Source organism: Perognathus longimembris, chromosome 8 (assembly GCF_023159225.1).
Source record: "Perognathus longimembris pacificus isolate PPM17 chromosome 8, ASM2315922v1, whole genome shotgun sequence".
NCBI classification, from domain to species: Eukaryota; Metazoa; Chordata; class Mammalia; order Rodentia; family Heteromyidae; genus Perognathus; species Perognathus longimembris.
In genome coordinates this window covers 48,112,598-48,136,839 of record NC_063168.1, presented here as the reverse complement: position 1 = coordinate 48,136,839, position 24,242 = coordinate 48,112,598, and the positions used below count along the sequence as shown (strand labels likewise).

The following is a 24,242-nucleotide window of genomic DNA, read 5'->3' as shown; positions in this document are numbered from 1 at the left end:
TTACCATTTTAAATGTAAAAAGAGTACTCAAATAACTTGTTTCTAAAGGAACTTACAGAACTAACTATAACTACTTAATGTCTATACTTAACCAGAATACTTCGTAAAAAGTACTGCTTCATCATATGCACAGATGTGCACAGAAAGTTGTCCTGTAATTATCAGACAGTAACTTATATTCATATTATAGCAAGCTTTTAATCATATAGAAAAGTTGTGCTTTTTCACTAAGACACAATTGTGCTTTTTCTATAAATGTTAAATTTCCCTGAAATACCTAAATTAAATTTGGTTTCTTTTCCATGGGCAGTGACAGATGTACCTTCATGGACAGCAGGTGTACTTATCTTCTGATAATTACTAAATTATTTCCCACTTAGGCATATCATTTTTTTTTTTTAACCAGAGGCTAGGCTTCCCCTGGGCAGGGAGTGCTAATGGGAGTTGAGAGGCATTCTCTTCTTTCACTGGACTAATGTTAAATATTACTAGGTCAGCCCTCTGCATATGTGCTTTTAGAATATTATCCTGGGTCATGAAATGCAGATTTTTTTTTTTTTTTGGTCATGGGGCATGAAGTTAGAGCCTGTGTGCTGTCCATAAACTCTTCTGCTCAAGGCTAGCTCTCTACCACTTAGAGCCACGATGCCACTTCTGTTTTTTGATTAGTTAATTGGAGATAATGAGTCTCAAGGGGACTTTCTCTGCACAGGCTGGCTTCGAACTGTGTTTCTTAGATCTCAGCCTCCTGAGAAATTAGGATCACAGGCATGAGCCACTGGCATCCAGTTCAGAATTTTTGCATCAGAATTATATTGTACTCTAACTCAGTATGAAATAGGCCACTAGCTGGCAGCATTATATAAAATAAACATAATTCCTAAAGGTCTAAGCTATTATACATGAATAATCATCTTATCCTCTGTTTTTCCCATTTCCTTCTCCCCAAGTTATGATTGTACTAACAAATAGATAAATTACATGCTAACGATATTTTTTCACTGCTGTCTGTTGTTTTGTAGGAAGGTCTGAAACTTTGGAATGAGACCACCTACATTTAAACCCTAGCTGTGAAGTTCATCATGAACAATTTTATATGATCTTTGTGAGTTCCACTTTTCCTCAGTTTTTAGTGACTGGATATGATGCATATCCAAAGATGATAGCACATTACTTTCCTCAGAGTTGATAGTCTGTAAACAGATACTATTTATTATTACTGGTCTTGTTACAAAATTATTTCTTTAATAATAAAAAGATGATATTCATGAATATGCATACATTCTGTTTTTATGCATCAGTTAGATTTTTCAATTTAAAAAGATATTAAGAGTTATTCTGATATTTGAAAATAAACTTTTTTTTTTTTTTGCTAGTCTTAGGGCTTTAACTCTGGACCTGGACATTGACCCTGAGCTTCTTTTGCTCAAGACTAGTGCTTTACCCCTAGAACCATAGCGCCACTTCCAGCTTTTTCTGAGTAGTTTATTGGAGATAAGAGTCTCACGGACTTTCCTGCCCTGGCTGGCTTCCAACTGAGATCCTCAAATCTCAACCTTCTGAATAACTAGGATAACAGGCGTCGTGCCCAGCTTAAAATAAACTGTTTTGATCAAACTAATATTGAACAAACTAATACATCACAAAAATTAGGTGATATTACCAAATGGTAGTTTATTACAATTCATGTCATAAATGAGGTCTTAATAACATAAATATATTGTCCAGTGACAGAATTGCTAATAAAACTAAGGTGCATTAAAACACGTTTTGGCATACCCTTTATATTTACTATTTTATATTTTAAGTCTGCTGATATTTCACTTAATAGTCAGTCGATCCAAGACCTTTTCAATAAAGCCAATAAAGTAAATATTCATGTTAACTTTTATATTATAATCATAGGCATCAAGGGATTGTGGATTGGAAAAATGATTTTTCACTTGTTTTAACACTGATTTTATTACAACAGTAGTGATTAGGGTGAGTTTATGATGAGTTAACCCAGCAGAGGGCACCAAAATCATAATTCTGTCTCAGCACCATGTGGTTGGAATAAATAACTTGAATAATGACTGTCAGTCTTCACAATAACACACATAGGATGTGTTTACACATTTTCATTTGATTTATTTATCATATAATTAATGGATTCATCAGTTCATTAATAATACATTTTTTTGCCTGATTATTTTTTAGCTCAGTTTTAATTTTTTTTTACCTCCTCCCTCATTCCCCCTCCCCCTCCCCCTTCCCCTTTTCCTCTCCCCCCATGAGTTGTTCAGTTGGTTTACACCAAATGGTTTTGCAGGTATTGATTTTGGAGTCCTTTGTCTTTTTACCCTTTGTCTCTCGATTTTGATATTTCCTTTCACTTCCTTAGTTCTAATACCAGTATATACAGTATCCAGGGTACTCAGATGAGATACAGTGATAGCGCGGGTACAACTACAGGAAGGCGATACAAGAGGATCATCCACAAACGAAGCTATTGTTTCACATGGCATGTTGAAAGTAATTACAACAGTGATATAACACTTGTTTTCATAACATGGAGTTCATTTTACTTAGCATCATCTTTTGCGTTCATAAGGGCATAGCTATTGGGCTCTTGTGATCCTCTGCTGTGACTAGCCTAAATCTGTGCTAATTATTCCCTATGAGGGAAACCATAGAGTCCATTGGGTCTGGCTCACTTCCCTTAGTATAATTTTTTCCAAGTTCTTCCATTTCCTTACAAATGGGGCAATGTCATTCTTTCTGATAGAGGCATAAAATTCCATTGTGTATATGTACCACATTTTCCTGATCCATTCGTCTACTGAGGGGCATCTGGGTTGGTTCCATATTTTAGCTATGACAAATTGTGCTGTGATAAACATTGTTGTGCTGGTGGCTTTAGTGTGTTCTTGTTTGTAGTCTTTTGTGTAGATGCCCAAGAGTGGGGCTGCTGGGTCATAGGGGAGCTCTATGTTTAGCCTTCTGAGGAATCTCCATACCCCTTTCCAGAGTGGCTGAACTAGTTTACATTCCCACCAATAATGAAGCAGGGTTCCCTTTTGTCCACATCCCCTCCAACATTTGTTATTGTTAGTTTTCTTGTTAAAGGACATTCTTACTGGGGTGAGGTGGAATCTCAATGTTGTTTTGATTTGTATTTCTTTTATGGCCAGTGATATAGAGACTTTTTCATATGTCTCTTGGCCATTCTCATTTCTTCATCAGAGAAGTCTCTTTTTAAGTCTTTAGCCCACTTGTTGAGGGGGCTGTTGGTTCTTTGAGGTTTTGTTTTGGAGGACTTTAATTTTTTTAGTTCTGCATATATTTTAGATATGGGGGCCTTTGTCCTTTGTATGACTGGTAAAGACCGTTTATCTTGCAAGCTATGTCTTTTGCCCTGAGGTAGCTCTGCAGTTTGATGCTGTCCCATTTTTCCAACCTTTCTTTGATTTATTGCATTTCTGGGCCTTTATTAAGGAAGTTTTGTCCTGTGCCAAGAAGCCCAAGTGTTTGTCCTACTCCTTCTTGTAGTGTTTTCAGGGTATCTGTTTTTATTTCCAGGTCTTTGATCCATTTGGAATTGATTTTGGTGCAGGGTGATATATAAGGATCTAGTTTTAGTTTGCTGCAGGTGTTGAACCAGTTTTGCCAGCACCATTTGTTAGAGGCTATCTTTCTTCCATCCTATTTTTTTTGCTCCTTTATCAAAGATTAAGTAGGCATAGTTCTGCGGGTTCATTTCTGGGTCTTCAAATCTGTTCCATTGGTCTTGAGGCCTGTTCCTATGCCAATACCAAGCTGTTTTTATTACTATAGCTTTATAATACAGCTTGAAGTTTGGTATTGTATTTCCTCCAGCACTGTTCTTTCTGCTTAGGATTGTTTTTGCTATTTGGGGTCTTTATGTTCCATATGGATTTCTGGATTGCTTCCCCTATTTCATTAAAAATGGTGTTGGGATATTAATCGGTATTGCATTGAATTTATAGATTGCCCTTGGCATTATTGGCATTTTGACAATATTAATCCTCCCAATCCAGGAGCATGGAAGGTTTTCCCATTTCCTTAGTTCTGCCTTAATTTTTTTTTCATGTTTTTAAAGTTCTCATCATAGAGATCTTTCACTTGTTTGGTTAAGGTTATTCCTAGGTATTTTATGTTTTTTGAGGCTATTGCCAAAGGAGTTGCTTTCCTGACTTCGGCCTCCGTCTTCGAGTCATTGGCATATGGAAAGGCCATTGATTTTTGAGGGTTTATTTTATATCCTGCTACTTTGCCAAAGTTTTGGATCAGCTCTAATAGCTTGGGAATAGAGTCTATGGGGTTCTTTAGGTATAGGATCATGTCATCTGTGAAGAGAGAAAGTTTAACTTCATCTTTTCCTATTTGGATCCTCTTTATGTTTTCTTGCCTAATTGCTCTGGCTAGGAATTCTAGCACTATGTTAAAGAGGAGAGGAGAGAACAAACATCCTTGTCTTGCTCCTGATTTTAAAGGGAATGGCTTTAGCTTTTCACCGTTTAGAATTATGCTTGCTGTTGGTTTGTCATAGACTGCCTTTATTATATTCAGGAATGTTCCCTGGAATCCCAGTTTTTCCAGGGCTTTTATCAAAAATGGGTGCTGGATTTTATCGAACGCCTTTTCCGCATCTAGGGATATAACCATGTGATTCTTTACCTTGCTCCTTTTGATGTGGTGGATTACATTAATTGACTTGCGTATATTGAACCAACTTTGCATCCCTGGGATGAATCCAGTTTGATCACGGTGTATTATTTTTTTGATGACCTGTTGAAGTCGATTGGTCAGAATTTTGTTGAGAATTTTTGCATTAATGTTCATCAGGGAAATCGGTCTATAGTTCTCTTTTCATGATGAGTCCCTGCCTGGTTTTGGGGTGAGGATTATACTGGCATCATAGAATGTGTTTGGTAGTGAACTTTCTCAATTCATTGAAGAGTTTGAGAAATATTGGTGTGAGTTCTCTTTTGAAGGCCTTGTAGAATTCTGCTGTGAATCCATCTGGACCTGGGCTTTTCTTGGATGGGAGATCTCTTATTGCCGTTTCTATTTCAATGCTGGATATGGGTCTGTTTAGAAGGTTTAAATCTTCATGGTTGAATTTGGGGATATTAATTTTTGCTAGGAAATCACCCATTTCTTCCAGGTTCTCGAATTTGTTGGCATAAAGGTTTGCAAAATAGTCCCTTATTGTGTTCTGAATTTTGGTTGTTTCTGCAGTGATGTTACCTGCTTCATCTTTGATCTTATTTGGGTGTGCTGCCTTCGTTTTTTGGTCAGATTTGCTAGGGGTCTGTCTATCTTGTTAATTTTTTCAAAGAACCAATTCTTGGTTTTGTTGATTTGTTCGATGGTTTTTTGGACTCTTAAGTGATTTAATTCTAATTTGATTTTAATTATTTGTTTCTGTCTATTGACTTGGGGTTTGGCTTGTTGTTCTATTTCGAGGAGCTTAAGGTGCTTCCTTAAGTTGTTGAATTGCTCTTTGTCCAGTTTGTTGATGTAGGCATTCAGAGATATAAAATTTCATCTGAGTACTGCCTTTGCTGTGTCCCAAATGAGCTGGTACTTTGTGTACTTATCTTGGTTTAATTCCATAAACATTTGAATTTCTGTTTTAATTTCTTCAGTGACCCACTGATGGTTCAGTAATGTGTTGTTTAGTCTTCACAAATTGTAGGATTTATTGCGGTGGCTGTTTGAGTTGAGATAATATAAAATCAAATTTGGTGTCCCCAATGAATACAATTGTAATATAACAACCAACCCTGAGCCCTGTATTCAGTAGTAACTTATTTACCATTATAACCCTATGAGCAATTTTTATTCTTATATTTAGTTCTTTTTGGTTTGGTGGGGTTCTCTATGAACCCCTTTGATTTACTCGGATTGAACAGGGATGTACTCTATCTGATAACCAGGGATCAATGGAGACTGGAGGTTCTGGAAGTAAATTTAGGAGGGTAAGTTAGGGGTAGTGAGGAGAATATAGTAAAATGAATGGGGGGTGGTGGTGATTATTTTGGTAGTTTCAGTGAAGTGGAAAGGTGGAGAAGAGTCGAATTGGTAGAAAAAGTGAGGTTAAAAATGATATACAATGGAGAGTCAGCAGAAAAGAGTAAAGGAGTTAGTCAAAGGAAAGTAATTTTAAAGAAAAAATGTGAAATGAGAAAGAAAAAATACAGGAAAACAAACACACAAAGCACAAAAAAAAATTACTGAAAAAAAAACCCCAAGAAAGCAAACAAATAAAAACAGAAAACAAATGACAACTTAAAAATGGAAAATAAAAAAATAAATAAAAAGGTTTTAAAAAAATGTTTAAAAAAATGGAGTCTTGGGGCTGGGGATATAGCCTAGTGGCAAGAGTGCCTGCCTCGGATACACGAGGCCCTAGGTTCGATTCCCCAGCACCACATATACAGAAAACGGCCAGAAGCGGCGCTGTGGCTCAAGTGGCGGAGTGCTAGCCTTGAGTGGGAAGAAGCCAGGGACAGTGCTCAGGCCCGGAGTCCAAGGCCCAGGACTGGCCAAAAAAAAAAAAAATGGAGTCTTCCTTGTTTGGGTGGGCTCTTTCCAGTCTCTGGTTTCCTTGTGATGGTCTACAGTTGTTTTTCCTGCTGCTTGGCTGGTTTGATTTTCTTTCAGTTTGCAGGGGGTGGATCTGCTCTGACCCTCCTTCCCTGTTAGTTAAATCCTGGGGCTCTGTGGTTCATACAGCTTGCAAGTAGGACTTGGATGTCCTCTGCAGTTGGGGGACGCTGAACAGCTGAACAGCTCCTCCCATCTGCTGTGGGGCTGCTGCCTTTAATGCTTGGCTTAGAATAGGCTGTAGACTCAGCAGGACCGGTCGCCTCAGGCCTCATTTACCTGGTTGAGAGTCGCTTCCCTTCCCAGCGAAGGTTCCTCCCTCCTGGGCGGGGCCACCTTCTCCTGGGCGTAGCTGGCTGTGGACTGGTGGGAGTTGGGAGTCCTCTATAAAGGGGCCGTTTATCTGCTTAGGAAACTGTTTACTCTCCTGTCTGATTGTTCCTTGCCGCCAGTAGCTGCTAGTGGCTTTCAGTTTGATTTTAGAATTTCCAGCTGCTGGAGCTTTGGCAGCTACAGTGTCGGCGGGGCGGGGCGGGGCATCTCTGGCTGAGTTTACCTGTGAGCCTCAGCCTGGAATGAGCCTCCCACCTGGGTGATGGGACTTTCTCCAGGATGGAGCTGGCTCTCACCATGCAGTCACTCTTGCCCTCTCAAAGATGGCTCCTTCGTCCTCGCCTTCCTCCCTCCCACTTTAGTTCCAGTCTGGTCTGACCCTATGCCAGTGTCAAAGATGGCGCTTTGCTCTGGCAGTGGGGGAAGGCCTGCTTCTAGATGCTGCACTGTGGGCACGAGTGAGAATCTCTTTCGTGGGGTACTCACGCTTTCTCTGCAGCATCTGTTTGCCGCAGTCTGGAGGATTTCTTCCTGGTCGCCGCTGTGTGCTTTTGGTGCGTGGAGTGCTGGGTGCTGTGCTGGTGCCAGCACCAGTGTGGCGGCTCGCCGCCCGGAGCTCAAATCTGTGTTTTCAGGCCAGCAAAGTCAATTTTTCCTTTCTGGCCAGAATCCTTATACTGTTATAACTTACTTGGGCTGTCTTTCTAAGAGTAAAAGTTTCTCTGGAGTGGTAAAACTGGGATGTTGGAGAGAGCTTAGGTAGGGCTCTGCTGCTCCTTCACCATCTTCCTGGAAGTTCTGCTCAATTTGAATTTTTTTTTTTTTTTTTTTTTGTCAGTCCTGGGCTTGGATTCAGGGCCTGCGCACTGTCCCTGGCTTCTTTTTGCTCAAGGCTAGCACTCTGCCACTTGAGCCACAGTGCTACTTCTGGCTGTTTTCTATATGTGTGGTGCTAGGGAATTGAACCCAGGGCTTCATGTATACAAGGTGAGCACTCTTGCCACTAGGCCATATTCCCAGCCGTCAGTTTGAATTTTAATTTGTTTATATTTGAAATGTTAAAGGAATGATTTTTTTTAAGGCTGATAGAGTAGAAGTTATATACAAAAATGTCAATGTTTAATGTCATGACAGTATCGCTATTTAAAATGAGGAAAACTATTCTAATAGTATAAGAAAAACAATAGACAGACATTTAGATTAGGATTTTGTTTTGTTTTGTGTTGGCCATGGGGCTTACACTCAGAGCCTGGGTGCTGTCCCTGAGCTCTTCTGCTCAAGGTTAGTGCTCCACCTCCACCATTTTGAGCCACAGCTTGGTTTCTGGTTTTCTGGTAAGTGGACATAAGAGTCTGACAGACTTTCCTGCCTGAACTTGCTTCTAAATGTGATCCTCAGATCTCAGTCTGCTGAGTTGCTAGGATTACAAGCGTAAGCCACCAGTGCCTGATAGGAAAAATATTTTTTTTGTAGGCTGATAATACTTCTTTTTAGTTGAAAAGATAATGAAAGCATTTTAGAGTCATAGAAACTTGATGCTTGTATTTAATAATACATATTGTTATTCATGGTTTAGTAGAACCATTTATATCAGATTTAGAAATCAGGTAATGATTCTATTTTCTTTTTTTTGCCAGTCCTGGGCCTTGTACGGCCTGAGCACTGTCCCTGGCTTCTTTTTGCTCAAGGCTAGCATTCTGCCACTTGAGCCACAGCGCCCCTTCTGGCCGTTTTCTGTATACGTAGTGCTGGGGAATCGAACCTAGGGCTTCGTGTGTGGGAAGCAAGCTCTCTTGCCACTAGGCCATATCCCCAGCCCCATAATGATTCTATTGAGGTTAAATTTTCAAAAAAAGAGAAAGGATCAGTCTCTTTTAGATTATGCCATACTTTCACCAAGATAATATGGAACAGTCACCTTAATTTGTCACTTTTTTTGTTGTTGTTGGTCATAGGACTTAAACTTAGGATCTGGGTGCTATCTCTGGGCTTTTTTGCTCAAGGCTAATGCTCTACAACTTGTAGCCAAAGTGCCATTTGTGGTTTTCTGGTGGTTAATTGGAGATAAGTAAGAGTCTTATGGAATTTTCTGCCTGGTCTAGCATCCAACCATGATCCTCTGACCTCAGCCTCTTTGAGTAACTGGCATTGTAGGCATGAGCTACTGGCAGCTAGAATCTCCTTAATTTATAAAACAAAAAGAAACCCTGAAATCTCTAGTATTTCCCAATGTATTGGTAAAGAATGTATTGTTTTTTTCTTTTTTTGTGTGCTGGACCTCAGGGACTGAGGGCTTCAACTTTGACTGGGCACTGTCCCTGAGCTGCTTTGGTTCATGGCTAGTGCTCAGCCACTTGAGCCACAGTGCCACTTCCAGCTTTTTCTGAGTAGTTTATTGGAGATAAGAGTCTCATGGGGACTTTTCTGCCTGGGCTGGCATGGAACTGCGACCCTTAGGTCCCAGCCTCCTGAGTAGGTAGGATTATAGGTGTGAGCCACTGGTGCTTGGCAGAAAATATTCTTTATGTTTGCTTATTTTAGAGAAGTACTTAAAAAATTCTGACCTTCAGAATTATTTACACTTTGAGATACCCTTTTACTGCTTGACTTTGTTTTCAGTGTTTTAGAAAGTGACTTTCATGAATAATGAATTATTTCTTCATAATTACTTATCTTATAGTGTGTGACCCTCCCCTTATTTTTGTATATTTGATTTTGTGGAAAATAAGCTATTTTGAAAGCTCCTCTTTTTGCTTATCTTTAAAGAGGGTTGGGCATGCACATTTTGTATGGTAGACACTTCTTGATATCTTGCTAAGATATCAAAGCTCTTTATAGAGGACACATCTGCTATTGATTCATCATGCCTAGAAAGAGATGCCATCAAGATCCTAGGGAAAAATGTAGAATGACATCCTTTACCTCAGGTAAGGAGATGCTGCTGCATTTCATTTGACATGTTTCTCAGAAAGCTTGGCTAACAAGGAAATTCTCTGTGAGCATTACAGTAGATTTCTTGCTAGGTTTTCCTCCATGGACAGCATCTCTTTTCCATCATTTTCCTCACTAATAATCAAGAAATCTTACCATGCTGTATCTCCTCCAAAGTAATTTTCCCTTTTTTTCCCAAAGTTCTCTCTTGAACTGAATTTCTGACAATGTGATGTTCCACAGGCTTAGTTGATCCAAATTTGGGTGGCTAGTATTTAATCTAATTATGTAGTATTCATAAAGTCCTATTTGTTTTTGGCAGTATGAGAGCTTCATTTGTACAATGTGATTGTGATCTTCCTATTTGTATTTCCCATGTAGTTGGGATAAAATTCATATGCGACCATGCCTAGCTTTTTTTTTCTTTTGAATTGGTTGAGATGAAGTCATGATAACTTTTTCTTTCAGGTTGGCCTTAAACTGTGATACTTACTCCTTATCTCGACCTTCTTAGTAGTAAAATTACTGGCATGAGCTGGTATGTCTTGTATGTTGTTAAATGTGATGGTGGTAATTTTTTTTCTTAGGGAGTCCTGGACTATTTTCTTGTTTCTTGTGCTGATCCTGGGACTTGAACTCAGAGCCTTGCACTCTTACTTAGCTTTTTCACTCAATCTGGCACTCTACCACTTGAAACACGCTTCCAGTTCTGATTTCTTGTTGATTGATTAGAGATAAGTCTCATTGGATTTTCTGCCTGGGTTGGCTTCAAACATTGGTATGCATGTCTTAGCATCCTGAATAGCTAGGATTATAAGTGCAAGCAACCAGTGCCCAGCTCACCTGGACTTTTAATACACACAGCTTTAGTTATTGCTTTTATATCTTTGTTATTTGTGTGATAGCAGGGACTGCTTTGTAATACTTTAGTAAAATAGCTTAATTAGACAATAAAAAATTACATCTATTGCTTTTAGATCTATTGCCTTTAGATCTATTGCTCTAATTTTTTTTTTTTTTTTTTTTTTTTGCCAGTCCTGGGCCTTGGACTCAGGGCCTGAGCACTGTCCCTGGCTTCTTCCCGCTCAAGGCTAGCACTCTGCCACCTGAGCCACAGCGCCCCTTCTGGCCATTTTCCATATATGTGGTGCTGGGGAATCGAACCGAGAGCTTCATTAGGAGGCAAGCACTCTTGCCACTAGGCCATATTCCCAGCCCCTATTGCTCTAATTTTTAAATAAGTGTTATAGATAGAGCACATGGAATATGAAATTTAGTGTTTTTTCTTTGTCAGTTGTGGGGCTTGAACTCAGGACCTGGGCACTGTCCTGAGCCTCTTTGTGCTTAAGGCTAGTACTCTACCAATATGAGCTACAACGCCACTCCTGGTTTTCGAGTGGTTAAATGGAGATGAGTCTCACGGAAGACTTTTCTGCCTGGGTTGGCTTTGAATCTGATCCTTAGATCTCAGCCTCCTGAGTAGGTAGGATTACAGGTTTGAGCCCCTGGCTCCTGGCGAATTTTAGGTTTTTAGCTCTACTACTTGTTGGTCATATAATCATTAGTAAGTCTTTATTTATTTATTTATTTAGCCAGTATTGGGCTTGAACTCAGGGACTGAGCACTGTCCCTGGCTTCTTTTTTGCTCAAGGTTAGCACTCTGCCAACTTGAGCCACAGCGCCACTTCTGGCCTTTTCTATATATGGGGTGCTGAGGAATCAAATCTAGGGCTTCATGTATATGAGGCAAGTACTCTTGCCACTAGGCCATATTCCCAGCCCCTTTTAAGTCTTTGAACAAATTTAATAAAAAAAAAAAAACTACTTTGTAATTTAATGAGCACAATATTAGGTAATGCGAAGGTATTGTTAACTAAATAATACTTGTTTTTCTCTTTTTTCTTTTCTTTTTTTTTTTTTTTTGCCAGTCCTGGGGCTTGTACTCAAGGCCTGAGCACTGTCCCTGGCTTCTTTTTTGCTCAAGGCTAGCACTCCTCCACTTGAGCCACAGTGCCATTTCTGGTTTATTTTTAATATATTTGGTGCTGAGGAATCGAACCCAGGGCTTCATGTATATGAGGCAAACATTCTACCATTAGGCCATATTCTCAGCCCATACTTGTATTTTTGAATACTAACATTAACATCATTTGCCTCAGTTTTGAACTTTTCATTTCTTTGATGTTGAAAAATAACAGTAGATAGGAAGTATTGATATGCATTATCTTGCCTAATGCTTTACATTTTTTTTCTTATGTGAAAACACATTGTAAAGCTATACAACTAAAAATATGGTATTAATGTAGAAATAGTACATATGTCTTGGTATACATGTTTTAGGATAGAGGGTTTATTTGTGATTTATAATATGATCAAGATGGAATTTCAGTGAGAGGATAGGATAGATATTTTTTTCAATCAAAAAGTTTATGAGGGGCTGGGGATATAGCCTAGTGGCAAGAGTGCCTGCCTCGGATACACGAGGCCCTAGGTTCGATTCCCCAGCACCACATATACAGAAAACGGCCAGAAGCGGCGCTGTGGCTCAAGTGGCAGAGTGCTAGCCTTGAGCGGGAAGAAGCCAGGGACGGTGCTCGGGCCCTGAGTCCAAGGCCCAGGACTGGCCAAAAAAAAAAAAAAAAAAAAAAAGTTTATGAGGATTACCTAAGTATAAAAATTATATTTTGGCTCTCTTCTCTATACAATATAGAAAAATAGGTTAAAATTGATAAATAATTAAGAATTGTAGTACTCCTAGATATTTCTGATGGCTATTTGCTTTATTGAAATAAAGAAGCTCTTCAAAGTATAATCCAAGATCTCATAAATTTAAAGATTTCTAGATTGATTAAATAATTACAGATATTTTATTCAAAAAGCAGCATCAAAAAAGTTGCAATATAAATGACATACTAGTAATTATTATTTATAGTATATAAAGACAAAGATGCTTTCTCTTTATTGTATTTTAAAGCATTTACAAATCAATGACAATAAGGCAGACAAGCTGCAAATCTGTGAGAAAAAAATAGCCAGAAATTAGTGACATGCATTTCACAAAAGAAATAGTAATGCTCTACAAATAATATTGAATGCTTATTTTAGTTCATCAAAGAAATATAAAATATGAGCGATGAGTGGTATTTAATGAATTGCAGAAAGTGAATTCTGTTTGGTCAGAGATAGTCTGACAGTATCTTTCATAATTTTAAGTATGTAGTATTTGACTAATAATTCTCTTTCTAAAATGAATTATATAAAACTGTAGAGATACTCATATTCATTACAGAACAATTAATATAAATATTGTTATATGACTAATGTGAATAATTCATGTAATGGAATATTATATAGCTGTGTAAATTCTATAATACATAATAGGTTAAAAATCAGTTCAGTAAATGTGACAGTACTTCTGTAAAATATGTACATCTATTAAGTATGTGTGCTGCTGTGGTTATGTGTACATTGTAGCTCAGTGCTCAGTGTTTTATGGGATTTTGAGATGGTTGCATTTTCTTTGTCTTTATACTTTCCAGTATTTGATATTTTATGGCATGCATTACAGTTTTCCTGGAAAAATATTACTTTCACCTAGAAAATGCCCTTGTTTCCTCTCTCTCTCTCTTTCGAGTTTGTTTTCTTTCTTTTTTTTTTTTTAAGAAGTTTTATTTCTCTTTAATGACAATCTTTTTTTTTTTTTTTGGCCAGTCCTGGGGCTTGGACTCAGGGCCTGAGCATTGTCCCTGGCTTCTTCTTGCTCAAGGCTAGCACTCTGCCACTTGAGCCACAGTGCCACTTCTGGCCATTTTCTGTATATGTGGTGCTGGGGCATCGAACCCAGGGCCTCATGTATATGAGGCAAGCTCTCTTGCCACTAGGCCATATCCCCAGCCCTGTTTTCTTTCTTTCCTTCTTTTTTTTTTTTTCCCAGTCCTGGGCCTTGGACTCAGGGCCTGAGCAGTGTCCCTGGCTTCTTTTTGCTTAAGGCTAGCACTCTGCCACTTGAGCCACAGTGCCACTTCTAGCCATTTTCTGTATATGTGGTTCTGGGGAATCGAACCCAGTGCTTCATGTATATGAGTCAAGCACTCTTGCCACTAGGCCATATTCCCAGCCCCCTCTCTCTGGAGTTTGAACTCCTGAGAACTGGTTTTGCACTTGCTAGGCAGATATTTTATCACTTGAGCTATAACTCTAGCCTTCTTTTGCAGATAGGGTCTTTCTTCCCTCCCTCCCTCCCTCCCTCCCTTCCTCCCTCCCTCCCTCCCTCCCTCCCTTCCTTCCTTCCTTCCTTCCTGCCCGCCCGCCCTCCCTCCCTTCCTTCCTCCCTTCCTTCCTTCCTTCCTCCCTTCCTTCCTTCCTTCTTGTTTTGTTTGTGACTAACTTTGGACTAAGATCCTCCTATATAAGGCCTTAAATGTAGCCTAGATTACAGAGGTGAGCCATTGCACCAGGCTTGAAAGAGTACTCTGACTTCTCACATTTTCACTGAAAGCTACAATAAGGCTCAGATTGCTCAGGAAAGCACCATGGAACGAAGAAGTAAAAATACAGAAAGTTTCTTTTTTTAAAAAAATTTAAAAGATACTTTTCTCTTAGGCATTCACAGCATGTTAGGTGTTAATATATTAATCTCCAATCTACATATAAGAAACCAGAGAAAAAATCATTTTAATCTTATATTAGGTCTTCAGTGTAGAAAGAATGTAAAATTAGTCAGTGGCAGAGTAAGTTTGGATGTAAATTCTTTTAGAAAAGAAATCTGTGGGAAGTCAGGGTGGTACAGACCCTTAATCCCAGCACTCAGAATGTAGAGACAGGAAAATTAAGATTGAGGCCAGCCCTGAGCTATATGATAAGACCCTGGCAACTCTTCCTTACCAATAACCATTTTTTAAAAAATATATTTTATGTCAGTACTTTCTGTATTTAGGATGCATTAATAAGCAATCAACAGTCTTGAAATTGGAGAGGATCCCAAAGCCAGTGGGGAGCTGATGGTATGAAGGACTGGCCTTAGGTTTGTCTCTTGGTCACTATAGTAGTAACCCACATCGTCTTTGATCCCAGTCTATTAGAGAAGGTGAGATAGGTGAGGTTAGCAGACAGTTGTTTCCCAAGCAACCTCTAGTTCTGACTTCCTAGCTTCATAGTTGCCAGGGCAGTATTTTTCTTTTGGCTCAGTGTTGGGTAAGCATGCCTCTAAGCCATACCCAGGGTCTTTTTCATTTATTCATCAGGAAAGGAACATTTAGAAGATGTCTTTTAAATGTTTCCTTTTTTAACGTTTTTGTTTGAAATAAGGTATCTGGGAATTAGAATGGTTTTCTTTGATAATGGAACTGTTGCTATTGTGGAACAAAAACAACAAACCCTGAAATCCTATACTCCTTTATAGATTCATAGGCTTTAATCAATGCAGTGGTACTGAATAGTAGCTCTACTGTCTTTGTCTAAGCCTGTTAGGTACTTTTTCATTTCAATGTCAAAAGGATGTTCCTAAGAATTTAGGCTCCTTTCACATTGTAACAGAAGATATGCCAAGCAACTCCACTTCTCCCAGCAAAATGTGGAGCAGTACTTCTTTCTTTACCTTCTTTTGAATAACTACCATTGCTCCATATGTGTCCCTTACAGTATTAGTTAGGAACTTTGTAAATATACTAGTGAAGAATGAACTTCCGCAGGGAGTATGAAAGAGCGTTTTCAGACCAAGATAACTTGTGTAAAGGTTTTAGTAAGTGGTCACATAGGAATTCAGAACTATTTCACTGTATTTCTTGAAGGTTCCATTTCTCCAAAATGGTGAGAAATGAATTTTAAAAGTTTATGATGAGGATTGAAAACTAAAAGTGGTAACTTGGAGGGCTAGAAAAGAACTTTGGCAAATGGAAAAGAATTGTGTGCAGCAGATTGTGTCTCAGAGGACTTTGATTAAAGGTCACTGGAAAATGGGCTCTCTAGGGTTTTTGAAAGGTAGCTGACAGTCTAATGGACCTGGGATTTGGGGAGTAAGGACAGTGGAAAAAGAATGCATTTTCTTTGAATAGTTTTAAAGCGAATTCAACTTTTGTTTTATTTCAGTTTTTTCCCCTTGAAAAGTACTGCTTTTATGACAATAGTACAATGGTGATTGTGATTTGTGTTTTTTACATAGCTTTTTTCTCTAAGGAACTTCTCAAGCTTATGGACATAGTGATATTTTAAAATTGCTTACATAAACATGTCACACAAAGAGCTCAACTAAAAGGATATTCTCGTCTTTAGCAAAGTTGTTTTGATTGTAGATAGCCTTTCCGTACAGCATTGATGTGGATATTTGGACATTTGTAAGGCCCATGTGTATTGTATTATTCTTAGGAATGCTTAATGTGAGCAAAGTATTTGATATTTGAATGAATTTAGTGTTTGTGTTACAGGTGCCTCATCTTTTTTATATTCTTCCCTCTTATCCCTCAGTCTCCACTCCCAGGCCTGAATATGAATTCCTGTTCTGTGTGAAGGAGGTGGGAAGGAACCAGGAAAACTTTCATCCTCTATCTTATGTGTATGAGTCGAAAATGGGGATAAATTTGTATATGTATGTTGTAGGTGTTCCACATACTTGTACTCTGTTTGCTGGCTCAGATGGAATCATTGCTGCAAATGGTAAATTCATGGTTTGAAGTCTTTGCCCTTCTAGGTTGTTGACATTTTCTAGTAGTCTCTGATATTTGATGTCACTTACTATGTGACTGAAAGATATGGTGGGACTTAGACTTGCAACATGTACATACATACATGCATGCATACATACATACATACAGTTTTCTTTTTTTTAATATATTTTTTATTATCAAACTGAATTACAGAGAGGTTACAGTTTCATACATTAGGCATTGGATACATTTCTTGTACTGTTTGTTACCTCGTCCCTCATACCCCCTCCCCCCTCCCTTTTCCTCCCCCCCATGAGTTGTTCAATTGTTCAGTTCATTTTCACGAAACAGTTTGTAAGTATTGCTTTTGTAGTCACTTACAGTTTTCTTATACTCTACCCTCTGGCTTAATAAAAAGGAAAGTTAGGATAATAAGAAGTAGGTGGGAGAGGAAAAGATAGATTTTTATCACCAATTTTGATCTTTTAAGTCCTATAGATTTGTAGTTTGTAATGTGGAATTTAGAATTCATGGGCTGGGAATATGGCCTAGTGGCAAGAGCACTTGCTTCATATACATGAAGCTGTTTGATTCCCCAGCACCACATATATAGAAAAGGCCAGAAGTGGCGCTGTGGCTCAAGTGGCAGAGTGCTAGTCTTGAGAAAAAAAAAAAAAAAAGAACTCACTTATGTACTATATGTTAACTATATTTGTTCATCTTTTTTTTCTTCCCAAATGAAAATTTACTCCCCTGATTGCAGAGACTATGTCTTATACTCTTGCAGTATTTATAAAATTTGTTGTTCAATTTCAGAGGTTGTTAAAAAGTCCACTCAACAACAGTATTTTCAAATAACTTGAGTGTGTATGTGTGTGTGTGTGTGTGTGTGTGTGTGTGTATTTTTTTTTTTTTTCTTCTTTGCCAGTCCTGGGGCTTGGACGCAGGGCCTGAGCACTGTCCCTGGCTTCTTTTTTTTCAAGGCTAGCACTCTACCTCTTGAGCCACAACACTACTTCTGGCTTTTTCTATATATGTGGTGCTGAGGAATCGAACCCAGGGCTTCATGTATACGAGGCAAGCACTCTTGCCATTGGGCCATATTCCCAGCCCTACCTTGAATATTTTATCCCTTTGTGACATGAAAAGTTGGGGGTATGGGTTTTTTTGAAGTGCTGGGTTTAAACTCAAGTCCTTCCGCTTATTTGGCTTACTCACTTGAGCTAGTACTCTACTACTTGAGATATGCTTCCAGTCTGGGTTTTTGCAAGTTATTTTGAAGATGATGTCTGAGCTGTTTTAAAACCTGCAATCATGATCTTCAGCATCTGAGTAGTTAGGATTACAGATAGGAGCCACCAGCACTAGAATCAACACACACCAGAATTTATTCTAATCTTTCCTTTCCCCTGTCTCATTCACTTCCACTGCCATCCCACAGTGCTGCTGGTTTCAGTGCATCTTAATATAAAACCCTCAGCAAACAACTTTCCCTCCCTCCCTCCCTCCCTCCCTCCTTCCCTCCCTCCTTTCTTCCCTTCTCTTTTTCCTTTTCTCCCTCTCTCCCTCCATCCTTTCTTCAGAATTAGAATTTAAGTTCATAGCCTAGTGCTTGCAAGCATTCTACCACTTGGGCCTTTTTTTTCTTTTTGTTTACTTTTTTAGATAGTTTTTTCTTTCCTTTTGCTCAGGCCAGCCTTGGACTTTGATTCTCCTGTCTTAGCAGCCTTGCATCTGCTGGGATTACAGGTAGGTGCTACCATACTTGCCAAGAAAACATATATTTAAAACTTACTCATTTGAATTAGAATTGTGAAGTGTATGTAAAAATAAAACTGAAACCTAACATAGATCTATAGAAGAAATTTAAAAATTTGCAAATATATGTGTATGTGCATGTATACATCAGCATGTAGATATATGTACATATATTTGTATATTTGTATATATATTAGATAAATTATACAGTTGACTTGATCCTCACTTATCTTCTTATTTATTTATAGATTGGAAAAGAAAGCACAATCTCAACAATTGTTTTTTAAATTCCTATTTTGTGCTGTCCTGCATTTTTGATTCTCAAATGAATTCTCAACTTTGAACTACAACAAAAGAACAAAACATTCCTCTACAGATGTTGAAATCTTTAATGTACAATAAATCTAGATAAATATCTTAGTGTTTGGTGCATGTAGGTACTTGGATAATTTCTGAGAACTGTGCCTTAAATCCCAGCAGAAAATATCTTAATTTTTTTTTTTTTTTAGTTGTAAGGTTTGAACTCTGGGCCTAGAAACTGTCCTTGAGCTTTTTGCTCTACCACTTGAGCCACAGCACCACTTCCAGTTTTCTGATGGTTAATTTGGACATACAAGCTTCATGGACTTTCCTGCCTGGGCTAGTTTTGAACCATAAACCTTAGATCTCAGCCTCCTGAATAGCTAGGATTACAGGCATGAGCCACTGATACCTGGCTAGAAAATGTCTTTAAAAAAAATTAATTACAGTGTTTCACCAATGAAGACTTCACGCTGCTAGCCGTTTTTAGAGTATCGGCAAAAATGGCTTACTCTACTCTAATAACATTAAACAAATTTAATGGCATGAACATATTGGCTTAGGACATGATAAACTATGGTATAGCTCTATTTTCACACATTGTGTTGGACAGTCAGAAGGCACTTTTAATTAAGAAAGTCATGGGCTGGGGATATAGCCTAGTGGCAAGAGTGCCTGCCTCGGATACACGAGGCCCTAGGTTCGATTCCCCAGCACCACATATACAGAAAACGGCCAGAAGCGGCGCTGTGGCTCAAGTGGCAGAGTGCTAGCCTTGAGCGGGAAAGAAGCCAGGGACAGTGCTCAGGCCCTGAGTCCAAGGCCCAGGACTGGCCAAAAAAAAAAAAAAAAAGAAAGTCACATGTTTTTGGTTCTGGGAAATTTTCTTGATCATTTTTAATTCTGCCCTCTTTTGTCTCTTTCTTGATCTTTTATCTTTCAAACATTGTATAACCTGTTTTTTTTTCCAGTTATCTTTTGTTTTTAATATTTTCGTTTATCTTCTGCTTTTAATTTTTTTCTTCACTCAAGAATATTTCTGGGTTTTTTTTTTTTTGGCCAGTCCTGGGGCTTGGACTCAGGGTCTGAGCACTGTCCCTGGCTTCTTTTTGCTCAAGGCTAGCACTCTGCCACTTGAGCCACAGTGCCACTTCTGGCTGTTTTCTATATATGTGGTGCTGGGGAATTGAACCCAGGGCTTCATGTACATGAGGCAAGCCCTCTTGCCACTAGGCCATATCCCCAGCCCTCAATATTTCTGTAACTTTATCTTTTAATGACCAGGTTGACTTTTTCATTTCTGTTTTATACCTTTTAGTATGTAAAACAATTTCTTCTCTTCCTTTTTCGAGACAAGCACTTTACCACTAGGCCATATTCCCAGCTACTTTTCCTTTTTCAAAATAATACTGAATATATCTTCAAATTACTTTTTGCGTTTATTTTGTTTTGCCTTTGTCTTTTATAAAGGAAGCTTTTTTTCTTTTTCTTTTCTTTTTGCCAGTCTTGAGGCTTGACCTCAAGGCCTGTGATACTGTTCTTGAGCTTCTTTTGCTGAAGACTAGCACTCTTATCACTTAAGCCACAGAGCTACTTCCAGCTTTTTCTGTTCATGTGGTACTGAGGAATCGAATCGGGGCTTCATGCATGCTAGGCAAGCATTATACCACTAAGCTTCATTCTCAGCCCCAATAGAAGCTTTTATTTGCTGATCTTCAAGAGTTGTATACTATACAACTAGAAACTACTGATAATCCAACTGTGGACAGTAGGTTTTTCCATGGGTAATCTGTCTCTTTATTGGGAAACCCTGTATGTTAGTGTATTTAGATATTTCTCTTGAACTGGTTAGTTTCCTAGAGAGTCCATATGTGGAATCACTCATATCTTTATCATCTATTACATATATGTGTTCATATGAATATATGTATAAGTTATATAAATGCCATAAGAAATTAAAGTAATTAGAAAAACTTTAGTAGTTCACTTAAGTAGACCACATATTGTTCTAGTCAAAAAACATCTACAATTTATACATATTGAGACTCATCACTCATATTTTGTACAGGCTTAGACTTTATTTCTTCTCTCACTTTTGAAATCTTTCAACTGTAACACATTTCCTGGTTCTCCTCAGCTACTGTTCAACTGTCCTTCCTGTGTTCACCTGTAGGCTTTTTAAAAATTAAATCTTCATTAAAGATTATGTATTATAATTGTGTCCGAATTACTTACTAGACTCTAAAGTTCCTATAGGCTTTAAGGTTTTTTTGTATGTGTACAGTGCCTAGCATATGGTAAATACTCAGTAAGTGTTTTTTCTTGTTAGTGAACTTAAATTAAAACAGAAAATCACAATTTAGTAAGCACATTAGGATGTGACATGTCTGTTTCACAACATATTCACTGTAGCTATTAGGATGTAGTGTGCTTACATTCAGATGTAACATTCTATTTTACAACATATTCAGTGTCCAAAATAGTTTCCTTTATAATACTACAGTTAATATCCTCAGTGCACTTGAAATTTTATCTCATGGCCTTTCCTTTTTCTTTCAGAAACACATATGAGTATCACCTTTGCATACATACATTTGTGTGTGTATATGTGTGTATGTGTGTATGTATTTTATATGCTTTATCAGGGATGTTACTCATCTTTAAAAAGAAATGTCATTTTTTTATACAATGATGTTATTTTTTTCTTCTAAATATCTGTTTCCAGAAGAGCACTGAAGTGGACATACATCCAGGTTTCTTGATCAGTGCAATGTATTTTAAGCAAGTAGTTCCAAATGCCATGCCCTATTCCTTATAAATTGCTTCCTTTGCTTAAAATTTTCCACTCAGACCACCAGCAATTCTGTAAGTACTTTTCCTACCTGCTAATGCTAGCTTTAAAAAATTGACTTAATGTTACTCTTTTCTTTCTTTTTGTTGCCTCTGTCACTTAATATACCTCTATGCCTGACTGATATTGTTCCTTCTCAAGGTCTTTGTGCTTTTAGGATGATCGTTCCTGGTCTCTTTTTCTACTATCTTACATGCTTTGCCTTGATTCTGTTTCTACATAGCAAAAAGGCATAGCAGAGGGAGCAAGTGAATATTGTGATTTTTTAAAATGCAAGTTGTTACTATATAATTAGTGTTCAGTCATGATTTGATTAACTTTTAGAGCCATTCATAGAGACAGAACTAAAATGGGATTTGTTTAAATTTTATAAGCAAGTGGGGAAATGTTGAAGTTTATTAATTATGAAATTGGACAATGAGAATTTATTATTTTCTATTTATTTTTGTGTATACTGATTTTTTTCCAAATACAAGGCTTAGAAAGAGCTAAGTAATTTTTCATTCCAAATAACCTGTAAATGATCACACAGCTCTACATTATCACCAATGTAATTGTTGAATAAACTGTGGAGTATCCACAGGCCAAATTATTAAGTAGGAATTAAAAAGAATTAATTGAGGTATATGATGTATTTTGGAGAGAGATCCAAGACACATTGTTGGTGAGTTGAGTAATATATGTAGGTAATAATTTCATTTTTATAAAAAGAAACTGCATGACTATAGAAGAAGCTATGAAATCACCTGTACTGAATTATCAGTATTAATTATTTCAGAGTGACCTGAATAAATGGGATAGAAGAAAAATTAACTTCTTCTTTATTATTCTGTTTTTTTTATTTCTTTAAAATATGTGTTACTATGGGGAAAATGTAATAAAGGTTAAAAAAAAAACAAATGTACACATAAAGTAAAAAGTATCAGTTCATCCATGATAACAAAGACTCAGTTATTTTTTTTAATAAATGAAAGCAAGTATACACAGGGAACCAAATGATAAATTAGATTATAACTTATCTTCAGAAAGAAGCATAAATGAGTCAATATCTATGCCTGTAAACTATATTTGTATCTAAAATTTAAGGATTTTTTTTTTTTTGTTGTTGCCAGTACTAGGCCGTGAACTCAGGGCCTGAGCACTGTCCCTGGCTTCTTTTTTGCTCAAGGCTAGCACTCTGCCACTTGAGCCACAGCGCCACTTCTGGCCATTTTCTTTCTTTTTTTTTTTTTTTGGCCAGTCCTGGGCCTTGGACTCAGGGCCTGAGCACTGTCCCTGGCTTCTTCCCGCTCAAGGCTAGCACTCTGCCACTTGAGCCACAGCGCCGCTTCTGGCCGTTTTCTGTATATGTGGTGCTGAGGAATCGAACCCAGGGCCTCATGTATAGGAGGCAAGCACTCTTGCCACTAGGCCATATTCCCAGCCCAAATTTAAGGATTTTTATGTTAATTAAATCAATCTATTTCATGAATAAAATACCTCATTTTCAAGTCTAAATTTAATGTAGAATTGAGGGTATATTAGTTATGTTAGTTAAGGTTCCTTGGTTGTGATAAACATGTAGTGTCTGGCTTTACTTAGGCAAGACTAGGTTGAAAGCAGACTAAGCAAGCAGTAGAATTTAAGTTTCACTTGACAGTTGGGCATTTCACTTGTGTTGTTGTTTGTCTTCAGTCATATTCCCCACTTCTAGTTAGAATATCTTCAATATGAGTTTCTATCCAAATACCTTTGTCATCTTTCCTTGTATGGATTAAATTTAGTTGTCTTTTTATATTTACAGTTATAAAAGAGAAACTTCATTAGCATCTCTGTTTAGATTGTGCTCTGGTAAATGGTGAATTTGGAATTATAGTTAGAGGGTTTCTCTATGCTGCATGAATTAACAGTGTATAAACAGTACCTGAGACTGTTTAGTCCACTTAATGACTCAGTGTCTGTATCTGTGCTTCTCTATTAACTAGTTGTATCATATAATCAATTTGAGTAATAAGAAAAAAGAGACAAACCCAGTTGTTTGGGAAGTAGAATGGGGAAGAAAAAGAGGGGTAGATGTGAAGAAGATAAATATAATAGTGTAATATAATATAACTTAAATATTTCATGGAGTGTACCTGAAAATTTGGACTGAAAACAGCTTTTCTTGGACATGTTTAGCTCAACCATTGAATTAATACCCAACACATTGTTGAGACCTAGTTGAATATGCTTTCAGTGCCATCAGGCTTTACTTTTAAGTTATAGCAATTTTGGATTTTTTTTTCTTGGTTGATTGTGGGGCTTGAATTCAGGGCCTGTGAACAGTCTCTGAGCCTCTTTGTGATCAAGGCTAGCGTTTTACCACTTGACCCATGCCGGGCTAGATTTACCTCCCCTGGTGTGGGGATGCTAAGCTTACTCCCTTATCAGTGCTCCCCTTTTCACCCTCTCCCCTGGGCGCCCGACCTGCGGGCTGCCAAGGTGGAGCGAAGGGACACGGGCAAGCCTAAAGTGCACGCGGCCAAACGAGATCCCCTCTTCCTCCCTCCTTACCCACCAAGGAAGCCAGGCGTAGACGGATCTCGGAGACGCTTTGGAGAGCAATCCGGTTTATTCGGGAGGGGCTCACAGTAATATAGTAGTGATGATGAGGATTGAGCATGAGCTGGCGATAGGCTGGCAAGCTTGTCCGTCCAAGAGCAGCTCCCAAGTACCTCCCTCATGGGCTAAAGTCACTTCCCATAGTACCGCCCTCTGGGAAAAGCCCATGAAAAGGGAGCACATGTGCTCACTGGCGCAAGGTGGGGGATGGTCTCAAAGCTATCCCTTCTGGT

At 38.2% G+C, this 24,242-nt stretch overlaps 1 protein-coding gene and 2 long non-coding RNA genes across 4 annotated transcripts in view; 1 reads left to right on the top strand and 2 right to left on the bottom strand.

The window, feature by feature from the left end:
- The window catches only part of Camkmt (calmodulin-lysine N-methyltransferase), a 360,760-nt gene that overhangs the window by 19,966 nt on the left and 316,552 nt on the right, over positions 1-24,242 (top strand). The gene's annotated exons all lie outside the window — the stretch shown is intronic.
- LOC125356496 lies at positions 107-15,188 on the bottom strand. The gene is made up of 3 exons (XR_007211909.1): positions 14,471-15,188; positions 8,389-8,394; positions 107-116 (listed from the first exon to the last, which is right to left on the bottom strand). It is a non-coding gene; the product is annotated as an uncharacterized LOC125356496 (long non-coding RNA).
- On the bottom strand, positions 16,910-18,051 carry LOC125356493. Its single transcript, XR_007211906.1, has 3 exons — positions 17,637-18,051; positions 17,209-17,378; positions 16,910-17,055 (listed from the first exon to the last, which is right to left on the bottom strand). It is a non-coding gene; the product is annotated as an uncharacterized LOC125356493 (long non-coding RNA).